At 40.8% G+C, this 18754-nt stretch overlaps 1 protein-coding gene and 1 pseudogene across 3 annotated transcripts in view; both read left to right on the forward strand.

The window, feature by feature from the left end:
- Positions 1–18754, forward strand: part of GLG1 (golgi glycoprotein 1) — a 154235-nt gene that overhangs the window by 54723 nt on the left and 80758 nt on the right. The window lies entirely within an intron of this gene.
- On the forward strand, positions 13076–15987 carry LOC146402211 (STING ER exit protein pseudogene; annotated as a pseudogene).

An 18754-nucleotide genomic window follows, 5' to 3' on the forward strand; every position in this document is an offset into this window, starting at 1 on the left:
TAGACCTAGTTACTCAAATCTAGGGCTGAGTTTGTAAGGGTTAAATAGTTTTGTCTATGGATTCGACATGAATATTTCCAAGGTGGGTCTAAATTCAAACATAAGATCAATTTATTTGAAAAGTTGAAGGTGTGTCACTATGCACACACTTGAAGTCGCTATGAACCATCTTTCAGCTTCTCCCATCTTCTGCCCGTGTTTGATGTTATCAAAACATAGTATTCCAAAAGCTGATTCTGTATATTGCAGCTTTATGTTTATAGTATAACTGTGGAGAGGTTTGTTTAAATCTTCAAAAAAATTTTTTGAAAGAATTGTTGCCAAGCTTATTCCCTGTTTCTTGACTTTTGTTTGAGTCTTTGTCTTATTTCAAAGACTGAGAGCTGTTACCCAGTGGAGGCTTAAGTTATAAATGTCCTGTATTTTTGGAATTCCCTGGTGGCACAGTAGCTTATGGGTCTGGAATTGTCACTGCTGTGGCTCAGGTCGCTGCTGTGGTTCAGGTTTGTTCCCTGGCTCAGAAACTTCCACATCCCTTGGGGTGCGGCTTAAAAAAAAAAAAGAGTCCAATATTTTTTAAATCTTAAAATTAAAAAAATCTTTTTAAATTAACATTCTTATGTTTTAAATTTGGGATTTATCACGTTTTATAGACCAAAATAGCACATTCAGTTTTTGGCAGCTTCTGTCCTGTCCATGCCAATAAAAGCAGCACCATATGGTGCGACTGCTGTTATACTAGGAAACCCACACCCTGTGGAGACATTGCCTGGCACGAAGCAGAGCCGCTGCTCCCCATATGCTCATCCTTTTAAGCCAGCCTATTGACCAAGATACAATAAGATGCCAGGACATCCTATCAGCTGAGTCTTGTAGCCTCTTTTCCTACCAGCTTTAATGCTGACCACATTATGAAAACACATACTCAAAACTTTATGGAATCTCTTACCCAACCTCAAAACGAAACTTTTGAATGACTTTTATAAGAAAGGAAAAATACTTTTTAGTTGCAGTCAATAAATGTTTTTTAGTGCGCCTTAACTGCTGGTACCCCTCCATAGCTATCTCCTTTTTTGATGATAATCTCTTCCTCTCCTACTCACCCAATCCCCTGACCAAATATCCAAAAGGAAGAGAGTTTGCGATATTGATCTTAGGTGTTGGTGTAAGTGTTGGAAGATGGGCTGAAATTTGTCATCCTGGGTGATGGAAAGAGTTTAGAATATGACAAAAAGAAAGGGGATGCTTGCTCTTCTCCTCACGCCTGTGTATTTTGTCCTTTGTTGAATAGATGTACTTTGTTTTCCAAATAACTGTCCTCTGCCTGTTCTCTTTTATGCTGGAGCATAACTTTCATCCAAACATTTCTCAACCTTATGAAATTACTGTTAAGTCTTTCCAGTTATAAAATTAGCTAATTCTTCTGAAAATAAAGGCACACAGCTAAGTTTTGTTCATCCTACAGATTGTAGTGTTCAGTAACTTTAGTTATTCCTGAAGCAAATATTAGTGAGCATTTACAGTGCTAATTGTATAGGAGTAGACAAAATTCCACCCTCCAAGAACATATGAGCAGATTATAATTCAAAGCAATGCTTTACTGGCAAGATATAAAGTATATTATGGTTGTACCTTTTTTTTTTCTTTCTTCCCTTTTTGGCTGTGTTTGCAGCATATAGAAGTTCCTGGGACAGGGATCAAACCTGTGCCACAGCAGTGACCTCAGCTGCTGCAGTACCACACTGGGTCTTTAACCTACTGAGCCACAGAGGAACTCCACTACGGTTGTACCTTGAGACAGCCCCTGTAATTACACTTTCTTTTCTTTCTTCTTTTTTTGTCTTTTTAGGGTCGTACCTGTGGCACATGGAAGTTCCCAGGCTAGGGGTGGAATTGGAGCTGCAACTGCTGGCCTATGCCTCAACCACAGCAATGACAGATCCGAGCCACATCTGTGACCTCCACAGCAGCTTGTGACAGTGCTGGATCCTTAACCCACTGAGTGAAGCCAGGAATTGAACCTGCATCCTCATGGATACTACTCAGGTTCTTAACCCACTGGGCCACAACAGGAACTCCCATAATTATAATTTTTAAAGACTCAAAGAAAAATAAAATACTTTGACATTACAGCTAAGTCCTTATGCATGTTATTGTCCGGTCTGTCAAAAAAAATTTGCTTAGGAGTTCCCGTCGTGGGGCAGTGGTTAACGAATCCGACTAGGAACCATGAGGTTGCGGGTTCGGTCCCTGCCCTTGCTCAGTGGGTTGACGATCCGGCGTTGCCGTGAGCTGTGGTGTAGGTCGCAGATGCGGCTCGGATCCCGCGTTGCTGTGGCTCTGGCGTAGGCCGGTGGCTACAGCTCCGATTCAACCCCTAGCCTGGGAACCTCCATATGCCGCGGGAGCGGCCCAAGAAATAGCAAAAAAAGACCAAAAAAAAAAAAAAAAAAAAAAAAATTTGCTTAAAGCTCAGAAATTTGTGGAGTTCCCGTTGTGGCGCAGTGGTTAACGAATCCAACTAGGAACCATGAGGTTGCTGGTTCGATCCCTGGCTTTGTTCAGTGGTTTAAGGATCCAGCATTGCCGTGAGCTGTGTTGTAGGTTGCAGATGTGGCTTGGATCCCTTGTTGATGTGGCTCTGGCATAGGCTGGTGACCCCTAGCCTGGGAACCTCCATGTGCCACAGAAGCGGCCCTAGAAAAGGCAAAAAGACCAAAAAAAAACCCTCAGAAATTTGGTTCAAGCTAAGTGACAAGTAACTGAAAAAAATCTCTTTAAATATTTTATATTATGTCTAAAATCTGAACATCTAATAGTCATGTTTGATTTTTCAAAGTTAAAATTTTGGAAATTTATATATTTTTATTTGAATATGGTAAAATATTTTGTTAGTAATGCAGGTGCCTTATATTTAAATATTCTAGAATAAGAATCTACAGGTACTTTACCTTTTGAGATGTTAGTCGATAGGAACATGGTTTAAATCCGTGTTTTTTAGCAAGAATGTTTTTGGCATTTTTATTTTATTTTATTTTATTTTTTTGTCTTTTGTCTTTTTGGTTGTTGTTGTTGTTATTGTTGCTATTTCTTGGGCCGCTCCCGCGGCATATGGAGGTTCCCAGGCTAGGAGTTGAATCGGAGCTGTAGCCACCGGCCTACGCCAGAGCCACAGCAACGCGGGATCCGAGCCGTGTCTGCAACCTACACCACAGCTCACGGCAACGCCGGATCGTCAACCCACTGAGCAAGGGCAGGGACCGAACCCTCAACCTCATGGTTCCTAGTCGGATTCGTTAACCACTGCGCCACGACGGGAACTCCTTTTTGGCATTTTTAGAGGGACTGTGCCCACAGCATGCAGTTCCCAGAAGTTCCCAGGCCAGGGGTTGAACATGCCACGGCTATAACCAGAGCCACAGCGGTGACAATGCTGGATCATTAACCTGCTGAGCCATAAGGGAACTCCTTTTTTTTTCTTTTCCTTTTTTTGTTTGGTTTTGGCATTTTGAGGAACCTTTCCTCCTTGTGCAGTACTGTCCTGTGCATTGAAGGATGTTTAACATACCAGCCTCTTTCTATGTTTTGTATTTATATAAAAAGTTGAAGGTCTGCTTAAAACTGTTTGACCAGTAACATTGAGGCAGCTTTTATTAAGTTTAAATGAATGAATACTCTTGTGGTGCAGCAGGTTAAGGATCCAGCATTCGCTGCTGTGGCTTGGGTTGCTGATGTGGCATGGGTTTATTCCTTAGCGTGCGAATTTCTACATGCCGCCCCCCAAAAAGGAATGGCAGTATGTATTTACTTTTTTTTTTTTTTTTTTTTGTTGTTGTACTTTTAGGGCTGTACCCAAGGTGCATGGAAGTTCCCAGGCTAGGGGTCAGATTGGAGCGATAGCTGCTGGCCTACATACACCACAGCCACAGCAATGCTGGATCCGAGCCGTGTCTGCAGCCTGTACCACAGCTCCCAACAGTGCCGGATCCTTAACCCACTGAGCGAGGGCTGGGATCGAACCCAAGTCCTCACAGATGCTAGTTGGGTTTGTTACCACTGGGCCATGATGGGAACTCCCTGAATTACTGTTTTTAAAAGCAGTAAATCATATTTAAAACATTACCCTCTAAGTGCCAAAGTTGCCCCCCTCCCAGCCCAAGTCGTTTTGATGAATAAAAATATCCCTTCACATTCCCAAATGTACTTGGTTGGAAATTGACCATCTGCTTATTACGTAATACTTTTACTATCTGTACATGTGTACCAAAGTTTATTTTCTGAACTTTGAGGTTTGCCCTAAACTTTAATAAAACATTTCTCTCTCCCCCCCTCCTTAACTCTCTCTCTCTCTCCCTCCTTCCCTCTCTTTCTCTGTCCCCTCCAGATCTAATCCATTGGTATTTATTTGTATGAAGTGTTTTTTCTTAGTCATTTCTAAAATCTTCATCTGAGGATGAGCAGTTTCTCCTGATGGAATTGGATTTAAATAAATAATGGTGATGAATTCCTTTTGTGATGTGTAGAGAATCTCCAGAAATGTCGTGCTTGATAATTCTTTCCTTCTTCATCCTAGTTCTGTGCCATCAATTAAGAGAAATAATAGTGCATTTAGTGTTCTAAGAATAGTGCTCTTTGACATCCTTATTTAATAATTTCTTGTTCTGTCCATCTTAAAGTCATTGCATAATATCAGGCTTAATTTGGTGCTTTGTTAGGGAATTGATATTAAAATGAAAAGTGAAAAATAGACCAAAAAAGGAAAAAGGTTGGGAGAAGTTGTTGATTTCATTCTGACCCCAGTAACTGACAGTGTGCCTTTGGAAGCCAAGACGTTAAATTGAATTTCTGTCAACCGAGTAACGACTGCATGTAGAATGCCTGTGTATGCCTAGTAGTGTATCCCAGGATGTAATTACTGCCTTCCAGGAACTTCCTTAAATGTAAGTTATCTGAAGAAGAAAAATTCTGCCAATCAACCAATAATTTATTTTATTAGGATTCTTTTTTTTTTTTTTTTTCTTTTTAGGGCTGCACCTGTGGCATGTAGAAGTTCCCAGGCTAGGGGTCTTACTGTAGCTGCAGCTCCCAGACTACGCCACAGCCACAGCCACGCCAGATCCCAGCTGCGTCTTTGATCTACCCACAGCTCATGGCAACGCTGGATCCTTAACCCACTGAACAGGGCCGGGTATTGAACCTGCATCTCATGGATGTTAGTCGGGTTTGTTACTAGTCAGGGAGCCACAGCAGGAACTCTTGGGATCTAATACCTTTAAGAAGATTTCAAAACAAGTGTAACTTGAAGCCAGATTTATGCCAGTAAAATTATCGTTTCATTGCCTGCTCTGTAATGTCATAATTCCATTAAGGAAGAATTAGAACATAGATTTGAAATTCTTACTCAATTTCAGATTGAATAAAAGTATCCTGTAGCAGATATCTTCAGAATGCAGGATCAGCTATAGGACTTAGATTCTCATGAAGAATCTAATACTGGATTAGTGACTTTTAAAAACTTGAACTTTTTATTCTGAATTATTTTTGTGTTCTGAAATGCGAGTTTAAGTTGTCATCAGTGGATTAAATCACTATTTAATTTGTCCCAAACTAAAAGTTATATTCTTGCATTAGTAGAAAGTGGATATTTTTTCACAGATGTTAACTATTGTGAGAATTGTCAGATGGCTTTAGATAAGTATGGCTCTAATTTTTATGGGAGAAAGGTGTGAAAAAATATGCATTTTTCTTTTCACCATAGTTAAAATTTAAAGTATTCTGATGGCAGAGGGTGCATTTAATGATTGGCTTCTCCCAAATCATAGTTTAACTGGTAGAATAGAAATAGGAATTAACAATTTCGTATTCTAGTCAGTTGCTTTTCTCACCGTGCAAAAAGGAAGCTAAATATGAAAAAAAAATTTGAATTTTGTTATTAATGGAAACTGTAGCCTTAAGCCAATACACAGATGTAAGACACTTTTGTTGTGTCTGGTCTATTTTGGTGGAGTTAATTATATTCTAGAATGGCTTAATCTTAAATTCTAAGGTGAAGGTCATTAGTCATCTTTGGGAAAAGAATCCGCTATTCACTTTTTTTTCCCTTTCCTGAAATTTTTAGAGAGAATATATAATTCTACTAAATACACTATTGGTGAAACAGGGAAAAGATTGAAGAGATAACTTACATTTTTAGGAATTTTTTTGTCAACTGTTTTTAAACAATAACAGAAGCACACCATAGCAGTGACCCAAGCCACTGCAGTGACAATGCTATTTCCTTAACAAAGGGACTCCAGAATTTTTTTTTATTGAAGTATAGTTGACCTACAAATCAATTTATTTAGTTTCTGTTCAGCACAGTTGCGCGCGCACACACACACGCGCACATTCTTTTTCATATTCTTTTCTAGTATGGTTTATCACAGGATATTGAATATAGTTAGTTCCTCCATGTATAATAGCTTACATCTGCGGACTCCAAGCTCCCAATCCATCTCTCCCCTACCCCCACTCCTCCTTGGCAATCACAGGTCTGTTTCTTTTTTGTAGATAAGCTCATTTGTGCCACATTTTATTTTATTTATTTTTAAAATATTTTTAAAATGAAGGTATAATTGACTTACAATGTTTTGTCAATTTCTGCTATACAGCAAAGTGACCCAGTCATACAATGTGTATACATAGTCTTTTTCTTGTATTATCTTCTATCATGTTCTATCCCAAGAGATTGGATAGTTTCCTGTGCTATGTGGTAAAACCTTGTTGTTGATCCATTCTAAATGTAAGAGTTTGCATCTATTAACCCTAAACTCCCAGTCCATCCCACCCCCTCAGCAACCATACATGTGTTCTGTATGTGAATCTGTTTCCATTTTATAGATAGGTTGATTTGTGCTGTATTTTAGATTCCACATATAAGTGATATCATATGGTATTTGTCTTTCGCTTTCTGATTTAACCTCACATGGCATGATAAGTTGCATCCATGTTGCTGTGAATGGTGTTTTGTTCTTTTTATGGCTGTGTAGTATTCCATTGCATATATGTACTGCATTGTCTTTATCAGTTCATTTGTTAGTGAACATTTAGGTTGTTACCATGTCTTGGCTCTTGTGAATAGTGCTGCAGTGAATATAGGGGTGCATGTATCTTTTTTGAATTACACTTTTGTCTGGTTATATGCCTAGGAGTAGGATTGCTAGAGCACATGGACACTCTATTTTTTTTTTTTTTAAGGAATTTGCATACTATTTTCCATAGTGGCTACACCAGCAGTGTAGCAAGGTTCCCTTTTCTCCACACCCTCTTCGGTATTTGTTATTTGTAGACTTTTTGTTGATGGCCATTCTGACCGGTGTGAGGTGGTACCTCTTTTGATTTGCATTTCTCTAACAATTAGTGCTGTTGAGTGTCTTATCATGTGTTTTTGGCCATCTCTATGTCTTTGGAGAAATGGCTGTTTAGTTCTTTTGTTCATTTTTGAATTGAGTTGTTTGTTTTTTTGGTAAGTTGTATGCGCTGTCAGGAAAACTTAGGAATTTTTAATGGCCCCAAATGAAGAGATTGTTTGAAATCAGGGATGTTGATTTCCTATTCTTATGCACTGTTTCTTCAATTAGGAAGCAGGGCCAACTTAATAACCAGTGTAATAAATTTCTTGTTAAGTCATGGATGTTGAGATCAGCATGTGTTGTGCAAATTTTTATCTCCTGCCTGTTCCTGCTTTAACTAGCACATCCTGGAGTTCCCTGGTAGTGGAGTGGGTTAAGGATCTGGTGGTGTTATTGCTGTGACTCAGGTTCTGTCCCTGGCATGGAGACTTCCACATGCTGCAGATACAGTCCCAAAAAAAAAAAAAAAAATTACAGGAGTTCCCATCATGGGTCAGTGGTTAATGAACCCGACTAGTAGCCATGAGATTTCAGGTTCAATCCTTGGCCTTGCTCAGGGGGTTAAAGTTCCGGTGTTGTCATGAGTTGTGGTGTAGGTTGCAGATGCAGCTCGGATCTGGTGTTGCTGTGGCTGTGGCGTAGGCTGGAGGCTACAGCTCTGATTGGACCCCTAGCCTGGGAACTTCCATATGCTGCCCTTTAAAAAAAAAAAAAAAGACAATCTATCATATCCTTTAGAATTAGGCACTGTAGTTACTCTCTTAATTCTGGTGGAGGGCCAGTCCCTGAATCACATCTGTTCTCTTAAGCAGCACCAGTCATCTGAACTGGGTCATGCAGAAATGGTTCTGCACAATCTGGTAGTTCAGACCTATTTGCTTCTCTTCAGGCTAAAGAAAACAGTGTATTGGAAGTTCCTTTTGTGGCTCAGTGGGTTAAAGTTTTAGATCTGGCATTGCCATGAGCTGCGGTGTAGGTCACAGATGCAGCTTGGATTTGGTATTGCTGTGGCTGTGGTGTAGACTGGCAGCTGTAGCTCTGATTCAATCCCTAGCCTGGGAACCTCCATATCCCCCTAAAAAGCAAAAAAAAAAAAAAAGAAAAGAGCAAAGAAAACAGTGCACTCGCCACAGACCCATATGGAAGAAATGTGGTATATTTAGATACTTGAGTATGGGACATGAGAAATTACATTTAATTTCAGGACCTTTTTTTGCATCCTAAAATTTTTTTTTTTTTTTTCTTTTTTGGCTGCATGGCATACGAAAGTTACGAGGGATGGGAATCTGAGTCACAGCAGTGACCTGAGTTGCCTCAGTGACAATGCCGGATCCTTAACACACTGGGGCACAAGAGAACTCCCATCCTCTAATCTCATATCCATTTTTTTTTTTTTTTTGGTTTTATCTTTTCACAGTCATAGAAGTAGCATGGTTGGATTGGAGGTAATGAGCTACATTGATAGAGTCATTTCAGATTTACTAGGTACACACATTAATAGTACTGTCAGATGTTTAGAAATCTATTTTAGTCTCCTTTCTCACTTTGCATTTGGCTATAGTACCCACTATTTTGACACATTTGTGCCTATATTCAGCTGTTCCAAATCATCCGAGATGGCAAATAAAGAATATGAAGGATACTGTATTAAAGTTGATGTTCTGTTACTTTTTTGTTTCCAGTTTTACTGAGATGTAGTTGACATACAGCCCTGTATAGGTTTAAGGTATATAGCATAATGATTTGATTTACTTTCATCCTGAAGTGATTATCACAAAAGTTAAGTGAACATCATCCCATAGAGGTATAAAGTTAAATAAACAGAAAACTTTTTTCCTTGTGCTGATAACTCTTGGGATTTACTTTTAACAACTTTCATATGTAACCTATGGCAGCTGTCATTATATTTATTATGTTATACATTGCATCCCTAGTCCTTATTCATTTTTATAACTGATAGAACGTGTGCCGCAATTGCAACTTGCACACACAGGAACTTCCAAGTTTGCACTTCAGGACTGCCTTTATCCAGTTCCTTCTACCCTCCCCTCATCCCTGTCCTCCTTCTCAGGCACCCACAAATCTAATCTCCTTTTCTATGTGCTTGTTTGTTGTTGTTGTTGTTTCTTTTTTACTGTTGCACCTGCGCCATATGGAAGTTCCCAGGCTAGGAGTCAAATCAAAGCTGCAGCTTCTGGCAGTGCCAGATCCTTAAACCACTGACTGGGTCTGGGATTGAATCCACATCATCATGGACACTACGTCAGGTCCTTAGCGCACCCAGCCACAGTGGGAACTCCCGTGTGTTTGTTCTTGAGGTATAATAGACCTACAACACTATGTTCCTGTTACACAGCATAGTGATTCGATGTTTCTGTACATTGCAAAATGGTCACCACAAGTCCAGTTACATACTTCACCATACAAAGATATTACATAGTTATTGACTGTATCCGCCACAGTGTACACGTCCATGACATTTATTTTGCAACTGAATATTTGTACTTCTTAATCTTCCTCATCTATTTCTTTCTCTCTTTTTTTTTGGTCTTTTTTGCCTTTTGTAGGGCCGCTCCCGGGGCATATGGAGGTTCCCAGGCTAGGGGTCTAAATTGGAGCTGTAGCTGCCGGCCTACGCCAGAGCCACAGCCACGCGGGATCCGAGCTGAATCTGCAACCTACACCACAGCTCATGGCAGCGCTGGATCTTTAACCCACTGAGCGAAGCTAGAGATCAAACCTGAAACCTCATGGTTCCTAGTCAGATTCATTAACCACTGAGCCACGACGGGAACTTCTCCCTCATCTATTTTTTACTTCTCCCACCCTCCTTCCCTCTGGGAGACATCTTTTGTTCTCTATAATTCTGTTTGTGTTTTGTTATGTTTGTTCATTTGTGGGTTTTTTGTTTGTTTGTTTGTTTTGGTTCCTATCAGATTGGTTTCCACTGTGCCATGACGGGAACTTCCCATTTGTGTGTTTGTAGATTTCACATATAAGTTATACCATAAAGTATTTGTCTTTATCTGTCTGACTTATTTTTCTTTTGTCTTTTTTTTTGTCTTTTTAGGGCCACATGTGCGGCATGTGGAGGTTCCCAGGCTAGGGGTCCAATCAGAGCTGCATCTGCCGGCCTACATCACAGCCACAGCAACTCGGGATCTGATCCACATCTGCAACCTATACCACAGCTCAGGGCAACCCCAGATCCTTAACCCACTGAGCAAGGCCAGGGATGGAACCCGCAATCTCATGGTTCTTATTCAGATTCATTAACCACTGAGCTATGACGGGAACTCCCTGACTTATTTCACTTAGGATAATACACTCTAGGTCCATCCGTACTGTTGCAAATGACAAGATTTTATTCTTTTTTATGGCTGAGTAATATTCCTGTGTGTGTGTGGGTGTGCATGCGCACACACACACATATGCGTGCACACACGCGTGTACACGTGTGCATACCATATCTTCTTTATTCATCTGTTGATGGGCAATTAGCTTCCATATCTTTGCTATTATAAATAATGCTGCAGTGACGTAGGGGTGCATATATCTTTTCAAATTAATATTTTTGTTTCCTTTGGATAAATACCTGGAAATTGAATTGCTGAATTGTATGGTAGTTCTATTTTTAAATTTTTGAATCACCTCTGTAGTGTTTCCATAGTTGTTGAACCAATTTACAATTCCACCAACAGTGTACAAGTGTGACATTCTGTTTATGATTCATACAATGCTCTTCAGAGAATTTTGTTTTCATCTCTCATTTTAAAACACCCATGTAAAAGTTGACCACACTGGGAAAAATGGACCATAAAATTGTTAATGTGCTTTTCTTAGAGTAGATAACCAGCGTAGGACTCTTAGCAGGGCCAGATTTCCACTTGCCGTGTTCCAGAGAATGCACATGTCCCATGTTTCCTCACCTGATCTGAAATGAAATAGACAGTGGAAGAGAAAAAATGAGAAAAATATGCACTGAGAAGAGCATATCATTAAACTTCCTTGGTGACTCCATCATGAAGATATATTCCACATATTTTCAAAGTTGTCTATAGTTATGTCTTAAAATAGAGTTGTCTTTGGCTTTTTTTCTTTTTTTAATTTTTTTCCTTTTTTTCACATCATACAAAATTCAAAAAGTGCAAAAGGGTATGTCGCAAAACTAAATATTTTGATATATACTTTCAGAAATATACATACACAATCAAATATGTATGTCATGGGGTTTTTTTGTTTTGTTTGGTTTGGTCTTTTTCTTATTAGGGCTACACCCGTGGCATATGGAATTTCCCAGGCTAGGGGTCTAATTGGAGCTATAGCTGTCAGTGTATGCCACAGCCACAGCCACACAGCATCTGAGCCCTGTCTGCAACCTACACTGCAGCTCATGGCAACACCAGATCCTTAACCCACTGAGCAAGGCCAGGGGTCAAACCCACATCCTCATGGATATCAGTTGGGTTCATTAACCACTGAGCCACAACAGGAACGCCTATATTTTGAATTCTTATTCTTTGCCTGCATGAATTATGGACTACTAGAAAGCAGTAATGTTGCTTTTGATGTTTATATGATTAGATTATATGCAGAGACTGAGGGTCAGTTTTATGATCCTCTATAATTTTCAGAGGCCTTTTACATAATTCTAGTCATAACAGCCCTGTGAAGTATGTAAATCAGGATTTATTTGTTTTGTAGACATGAAATTTGAAGCCTAAAGAATTATGTGACTTGACCAAAGCTTGTTATGCAATGAATTTGCAATGGAACTGGAATCAGAACTCAAGTTTTTTGGCTCCTAAACTGGAATTGTTTCTACCATGTTGCCTCTCAAACATGATTACATGAGGGGATCTATTATGTGGTGTCTGTTTTTATGAGGTATGAAAAATAACTGTGAGTAGCTTTTTAGAAGTTTTTTTTTGCTTTTTAGGGCCGTACCTGTGGCTTATGGAAATTCCCAGGCTAAAGGTTGAATCAGAGCTGCAGCTGCTAGCCTACATCGCAGCCACAGTAATGCTGTATGGAAGCTGCATCTAGGATCATAGCTCACAGCAGTGCTGGATCCTTAACCCACTGAGTGGGGGCCAGGGATCCAACGCACATCCTCATGGATACTAGTCAGGTTCATTTCTCCTAAGCCACAACGGGAACTCCAATTTTAGAAGAAATTTTTTTTTGCTTTTTAGGGCTGTACCTGGGGCATATGTAGGTTCCCAGACTAGGGATTGAATCAGAGCTGCAGCTGCTGGCCTACACCACAGCCACAGCAACGACAGATCCGAGCTGCGTCTGCATGTACACCACAGCTCATGTCAACACCAGATCCTTAACCCACTGAGCAAGGCCAGGGATCGAACCTGTGTCCTCATGGATACTAGTCAGATTTGTTCTGGCTGAGCCACAATGGGAACTCCCGATTTTAGAAGAATTTTGATGCTGTATTTTTATAGGAGTGGTATAGTGGTAGCAGTCGTTACAGCCTTACAGTTTTGAGGAATTATGTCCTTTTTGGTGTGTTGTCTGCAGAGCAGTTTATAAGTATTAGCCACTTTAGACTGAAGGATAGATAATGCTCTAGGTGCCACTCTTGTAACATGGGCACCAAAACTGACTTTATCCAGGAAACTGGGCAAAGAAAAACTAGGTCTTTATTCCTTTGCAGCTGTGTGCCTGCCATGGCTCAAGCCAAGTTGATAGACCTGTCCAAGATTCTTTCCCGTGAGTCTCAAAGGAGAATCTGGCCAAGCACCTGATGGAATGCCTGACTGTCTTCTTCCCCCATAAATTAGGACCAGACTGGATTCTAGATTTCTAAGTCATCTCCTGGGGAGAAAAAATGAGTAGGTAGGAGGTAACTTTTCCCTCCTCGGGATAGTAGGCCTTCACGAGGATGATTTAGTCTCAGAAAAACTCATTCGTTCATGGAGGCGAAGTGTGGCAGAGGCCTTGCAAGGCCATAATTGGATTTCAAAACCCTTGTCATTATAAAACAATCCCTCTGTTTCTTCAGTATCAGGCAGTCCCAAATGGGACATTCATGAAAAGGTCGAATGAGTTGTCTTTTTTTTGTGTGTGTTTGTCTCTTTAGGGCCACACCCTCAGCACATGGAGGTTTCCAGGCTAGGGGTCCAATTGGAGCTGTAGCCACCGGCCTATGCTACAGCCACAGCAACGCACGATCCAAGCCTCGTTTGCAACCTACATCACAGCTCATGGCAATGCTGAATCCTTAACCCACTGAGTGAGGCCAGGGATTGAACCTGCATCCTATTGGATGCCAGTTGGGTTTGCTAACTGCTGAGCCACGACAGGAACTCCGGTACTTTTATTTCTAATTCATAACAGTAAAATGGGGAGTAAATGGGGTTAGAGTTCACAACATTTCTTATATTAGAGAAAATTACTTGGTTTTGTAACTTACGGTTTTAAGTAAACTTTGATTTGTAGGAGTTCCTGTCGTGGCGCAGTGGTTAATGAATCCAACTAGGAACCATGAGGTTGCAGGTTCGATCCCTGCCCTTGCTCAGTGGGTTAAGGATCCGGCGTTGCTGTGAGCTGTGGTGTAGGTCGCAGACGTGGCTCAGATCCCGAGTTGCTGTGGCTCTGGCGTAGGCCGGCGGTTATAGCTCCGATTCAACCCCTAGCCTGGGGACTCCTATACCGCGAGAGCGGCCCTAGAAAAGGCAAAAAAGACAAAAAAAAAAAAAAAAAAAAAAAAAAAAACCACCACCACCAACAACAGCTTTGATTTGTAAAACCATAATCCAGTGTGTATCCTTTTGGCCATAATGTAATGATGCAGTTTATGTTCAGTAATTAAATTACTATATCCTTATTTGTCATTCCCTGGTTTGGGCACAGAAGATGATAAATTACATTAATTTTGAGTGTTTCCATTTGGTTATTTTAACTAGTTTTAGAGTTTTCTTAGGCAAAAATAAGATGTAATTTGACTTCTCAAATTTTGAGGCATAGCATTTTCATAGATAATGGATCATTCTGTCAGTGAGTCAAGAGTTACTCAGTCTTTCTGTGTGTGCACTGTTCAGTCCAATAACTAGCCAGATTATTGTGTTTTCCTGTTTTAACAGGAGTAAAACCTCACTGAAGATGACTTAGTACTTGACAAAGCTGAAAATCTTGCCAGTATTTTAAATGTATGAGTAGGAAGGAGAAAAAAAAAAAAAAAAAAAGGAGTTCCCGTCGTGGCGCAGTGGTTAACGAATCCGACTAGGAACCATGAGGCTGCGGGTTCGATCCCTGCCCTTGCTCAGTGGGTTAAGGATCCGGCATTGCCGTGAGCTGTGGTGTAGGTTGCAGACGCGGCTCGGATCCTGCATTGCTGTGGCTCTGGCGTAGGCCGGCGGCTACAGACCCCTAGCCTGGGAACCTCCATATGCCGAGGGAGCGGCCCAAGAAATGGCAAAAAGACCAAAAATAAATAAATAAATTAATTAATGAATTAATTAATTTATGAGTAGGTATGTTATCTGAACCAGAGCAGAACTATTTGCTAATTCCCACTATAAGGTAGATAGATAGATAGATTAATAGATCAATTGATCAAATTAAAGAGCATTGAGGATATTTTCCACTTGAAAGTTAAAGGTGGAATTCCCGCTGTGGTGCAGTGGCATCTCTGCAGTGCCAGCACTCATTCTATCCCTGGCCCAGCACAGTGGGTTAAGTGGCATTGTCATAGCTGCAGTAGGTCACAGCTGCAGCTCACATCTCATCCCTGGCCCGGGAACTCCATATGCTGCAGGGTGGTCAAAAGAAGGGGGGGGGAAAGGTACAAATAAGTCTTGACCTTACCATAGTCCCTTGATTGCTCTCTGTTTATGTGAGACTGTCCAAGAGCCAGGGATGAATGGGCCCTAATTTGTCTGTAGGAGAGTCTTGCGTATTTATCTTTTATCCCTTTAAATTGCATTGTGTTCCTGTGGAATTAACTATACATGATTCTTGGCATTGAGTTTTGGGGCTGTTTCTCTGGACTACGTCTAAAGTGGTGCCCTGGTCAGTAGTCTGCTCCAGCACCTCCTACCGGGGAGAGTGTGACAACAGTGAGCAGCCCCTTGATGTCTGCTACTGGTTTTGTTGCCAATTGGTCTTGGTGCTGGACTGTGAGAGAAAATACCCATGAGGCCTTGGGATTGGTCTGTGTGATCGATGCTGCCAGACACACCCACGAGTTTTATAACACAGAAGATGAAGACACTGTGTGTCATTGGAGGGCTGAATGTCTTGAAGGACAGAGATATGTGAAGTGCATATGGAGCAGTAGACACATTTGGCTAGGGTTTGGGGAATACAAAATACATAAATATATATACTCAGGAACAAGAGCCTCCTAAGAAGGTGATGGTGACCAAATGGACTAAAGACATGATGGGCATGTGCAGCTGTGTCACTGTGTCGGCTGTTGATAAAGAGGAAGGGGAGGTTGAGGCTAGGAATGCTGGCTTGTGTGCACAGAATGCCGGAGTGATTGAGGCCTGAGCAGCAGGCACTTGCAAGAGCCAGCTGAACTGGAAGCCAAGAAAGTGAATATGAAGGGACCTTGACTGACAACTGGTTCAAATGATTAGGATCTTTCTCTGAACCCAGACTGGAGGCAAATGTTTAGATAAAGAGGAAAAAGAACTTTTTCTTGACTACATGGACTGGTTTCTACCTTTATGCCCCAGCAGAAGGCTTTACGTGGCTTCTCCTTGATTCTCTTGTATTCATTGAAATCTGTGAGTCCATATGACCTGCTTTCTAGAGTTGGATTTTTCTGAATCTTTCTGTATAAATAGTATATAGGTTTTGTGTACTATTTTTTATCTCTTTGATGTAAACTTCTTGAGCTGTGTGAAAACTCTATGAATAGATCAATGTTTACATGTCTCCGTTTTCCTAAGTAGCTCTTCTTATTCATGTTAGTAAAATATTTAAAGATTATTAAAAAAGAAGTAATTATACAATATTTACCAGTTGTTACCTCAACACCCACTGAGGAAACATGCAGGTAAATAACAGAAAATTGAATCACTTTATACTCTGTTTAGCATAACATATTTCTGTGGACTTTGGAAACAATTACTGAACCAGTGTTGGGATTTCATTACAAATTGGTAGTGTTTCTCTCACCGAATATGAGGAACCAGATGTCAAGTCTGAGATTGGTCACCATCGTGTTCCTCACTTTGTCACTCAGGTCTCTGCTCTCTTTGCGGAGTGTACCTTTCATGCCTCGCAGTTCTGCCCTGCCCAGCCCCTCTCATCTGCCTCAACCTACGCACAGTGTGTATCACCAGGTCACAAGCTTTTTTTTTTTTTTTTTTTTTTTTGTCTTTTTGTCTTTTTGTTGTTGCTGTTGTTGCTATTTCTTGGGCCGCTCCCGTGGCATATGGAGGTTCCCAGGCTAGGGGTCCAATCGGAGCTGTAGCCACTGGCCTACCCCAGAGCCACAGCAACGCGGGATCCGAGCCGCGTCTGCAACCTACACCACAGCTCACGGCAACGCCGGATCGTTTAACCCACTGAGCAAGGGCAGGGACCGAACCCGCAACCTCATGGTTCCTAGTCGGATTTGTTAACCACTGCGCCACGACGGGAACTCCCACAAGCTTATTTTAAGGCTGAACTCAATTGTTCCCTCCTCCAATACACTCTGATTTCTTCTTTCTTTCCCTTTCTTTCTTTCCTTCCTTCCTTTCTTTCTTTTTCCCTCTCTTTCTCTCTTCTCTCTCTTTCTTTCTTTCTCTTTCTCTCTTCCTTTCTTTCTTTCTCTTTCTTTCTCTCTCTCTCTTTCTCTCTTTTCTTTTTCTTTCTTTCTCTTTCTTTTTCTCTCTTTCTTTCCTCCCTTCCTTTCTTCCTTCCTTTCTTTCTCTCTTTCTCCCTTTCTCCTTTTTCCTTCCTTCCTTCCTCTTTCTCTTTCTTTCTTCCTCTTTCTTTCTTTCTCTCTTCCGTTCTTTCTTTCTCTCTCTCTTTCTCTCTCTCTCTTTCTTCTTTCTTTTCTCTCTCTCTCTCTCTCTCTCTCTCTTTCTGCCGTACCTGTGGCATACCGAGGTTCCTGTGCCAGGGACTGAACTGAATCTGAGCCACAGCTTCAACTTCAACCACAGCTATGGCAACATTGGATCCTTAACCCACTGTACCAGGCCGGGGATCAAACCCTTGCCTCCACGGTGACCTGAGCCGCTGCAGTCAAATTCTTAACCCACTGTGCCATGGTAGGAATCCTACTCTCTTTGATTTCTATCATCCTGACTAATGATGGGGGATGGTACTTCTTTCCTTCTTTAAAATATCAGCCCCCTCATCCGCACACTCAGCTGTGTGTGATGCTTAGGTATAGACTCATGTTTTACCTCCACTACCACACTAATTTACTTGAGAGCTGGCATCTGTAATTCTTTCCCATACCTTTTTATCTCCCATTGGACCTCTACAGTAAATTCTTTCTGAAAAGATGGATGAGTGTGAAAGAATCATATAAAAGCAAAACTCTTTAGTGAATCAGAGCCTTGTTGGAGGGCACAAAGCCTATGTTGATCACTGATCTTTTGATGAAACAATACTTAGCAGTTGTCCCTGGATACAAATAAAAATTAATTCTGATTGAGCCAGAATAAGGCACTAAGAGGAACTTAGTTGTGAATTGACTGAGGGTCAATATTCAGTTTACACTTGCTCAGGGAAAGTTTACCGAGATTAAAAGACCGGATTTACCTAAGCATTACCAGCTGCATTATTTTCAGTTTGCTGTTTTTGAATGGCTTGTATGATTGGAAGTTTACTAGGTTCTTAATGAATAAACTCCCAGAAGAAGAATTTACTTACTTCTGCAGCAGAATGTTTCTAATCAGAAGAAGGAATCAGGGTATTGCCTAGCCTTCAGATTTTTGCAAGGCCAGGAAAGCACAAATACACTGATTTTTTTTGTTCATTTGTTTGTTTTCTCTCTGATGATTAATAACCAGCATCTCTTGCCACTTACTTTAGTATCAGGTGTGATCTGGTGGGTAGTTCAACTTCTCTTGCTGTGACTATAGAAATGTTTTATCTTTTAGACACAATCTCACTCCCAGGTATTTCTGTTTAAAGAACTGGGACAACTTCCAAGTTAGTTTTGTGAATCCTTTAATTTCTTCTGCCAGACTCATTACCTCAGCCTGTTCGCCTTGGGGAAATCATAGTTCCAGACTTGTACTCTGTAAAAATCATCCTCTTAAGTGAATGTGATGGTTGATTTAATTGAGAACATTCAGACTGCAGCTTTTCAGCAGTGTGTTAGGAAACCTCTGTTGTGATTTTGACCAGCAAAGAATGATTAAGATGAAGTAGTAGGAAACCATAATAATAAT

The sequence above is a fragment of the Sus scrofa genome, chromosome 6 (assembly GCF_054392235.1).
Source record: "Sus scrofa isolate SSC_HxYL_T2T_F1_AM1 chromosome 6, Sscrofa_HxYL_maternal_Yorkshire_Landrace_v2.0, whole genome shotgun sequence".
NCBI lineage: Eukaryota > Metazoa > Chordata > Mammalia > Artiodactyla > Suidae > Sus > Sus scrofa.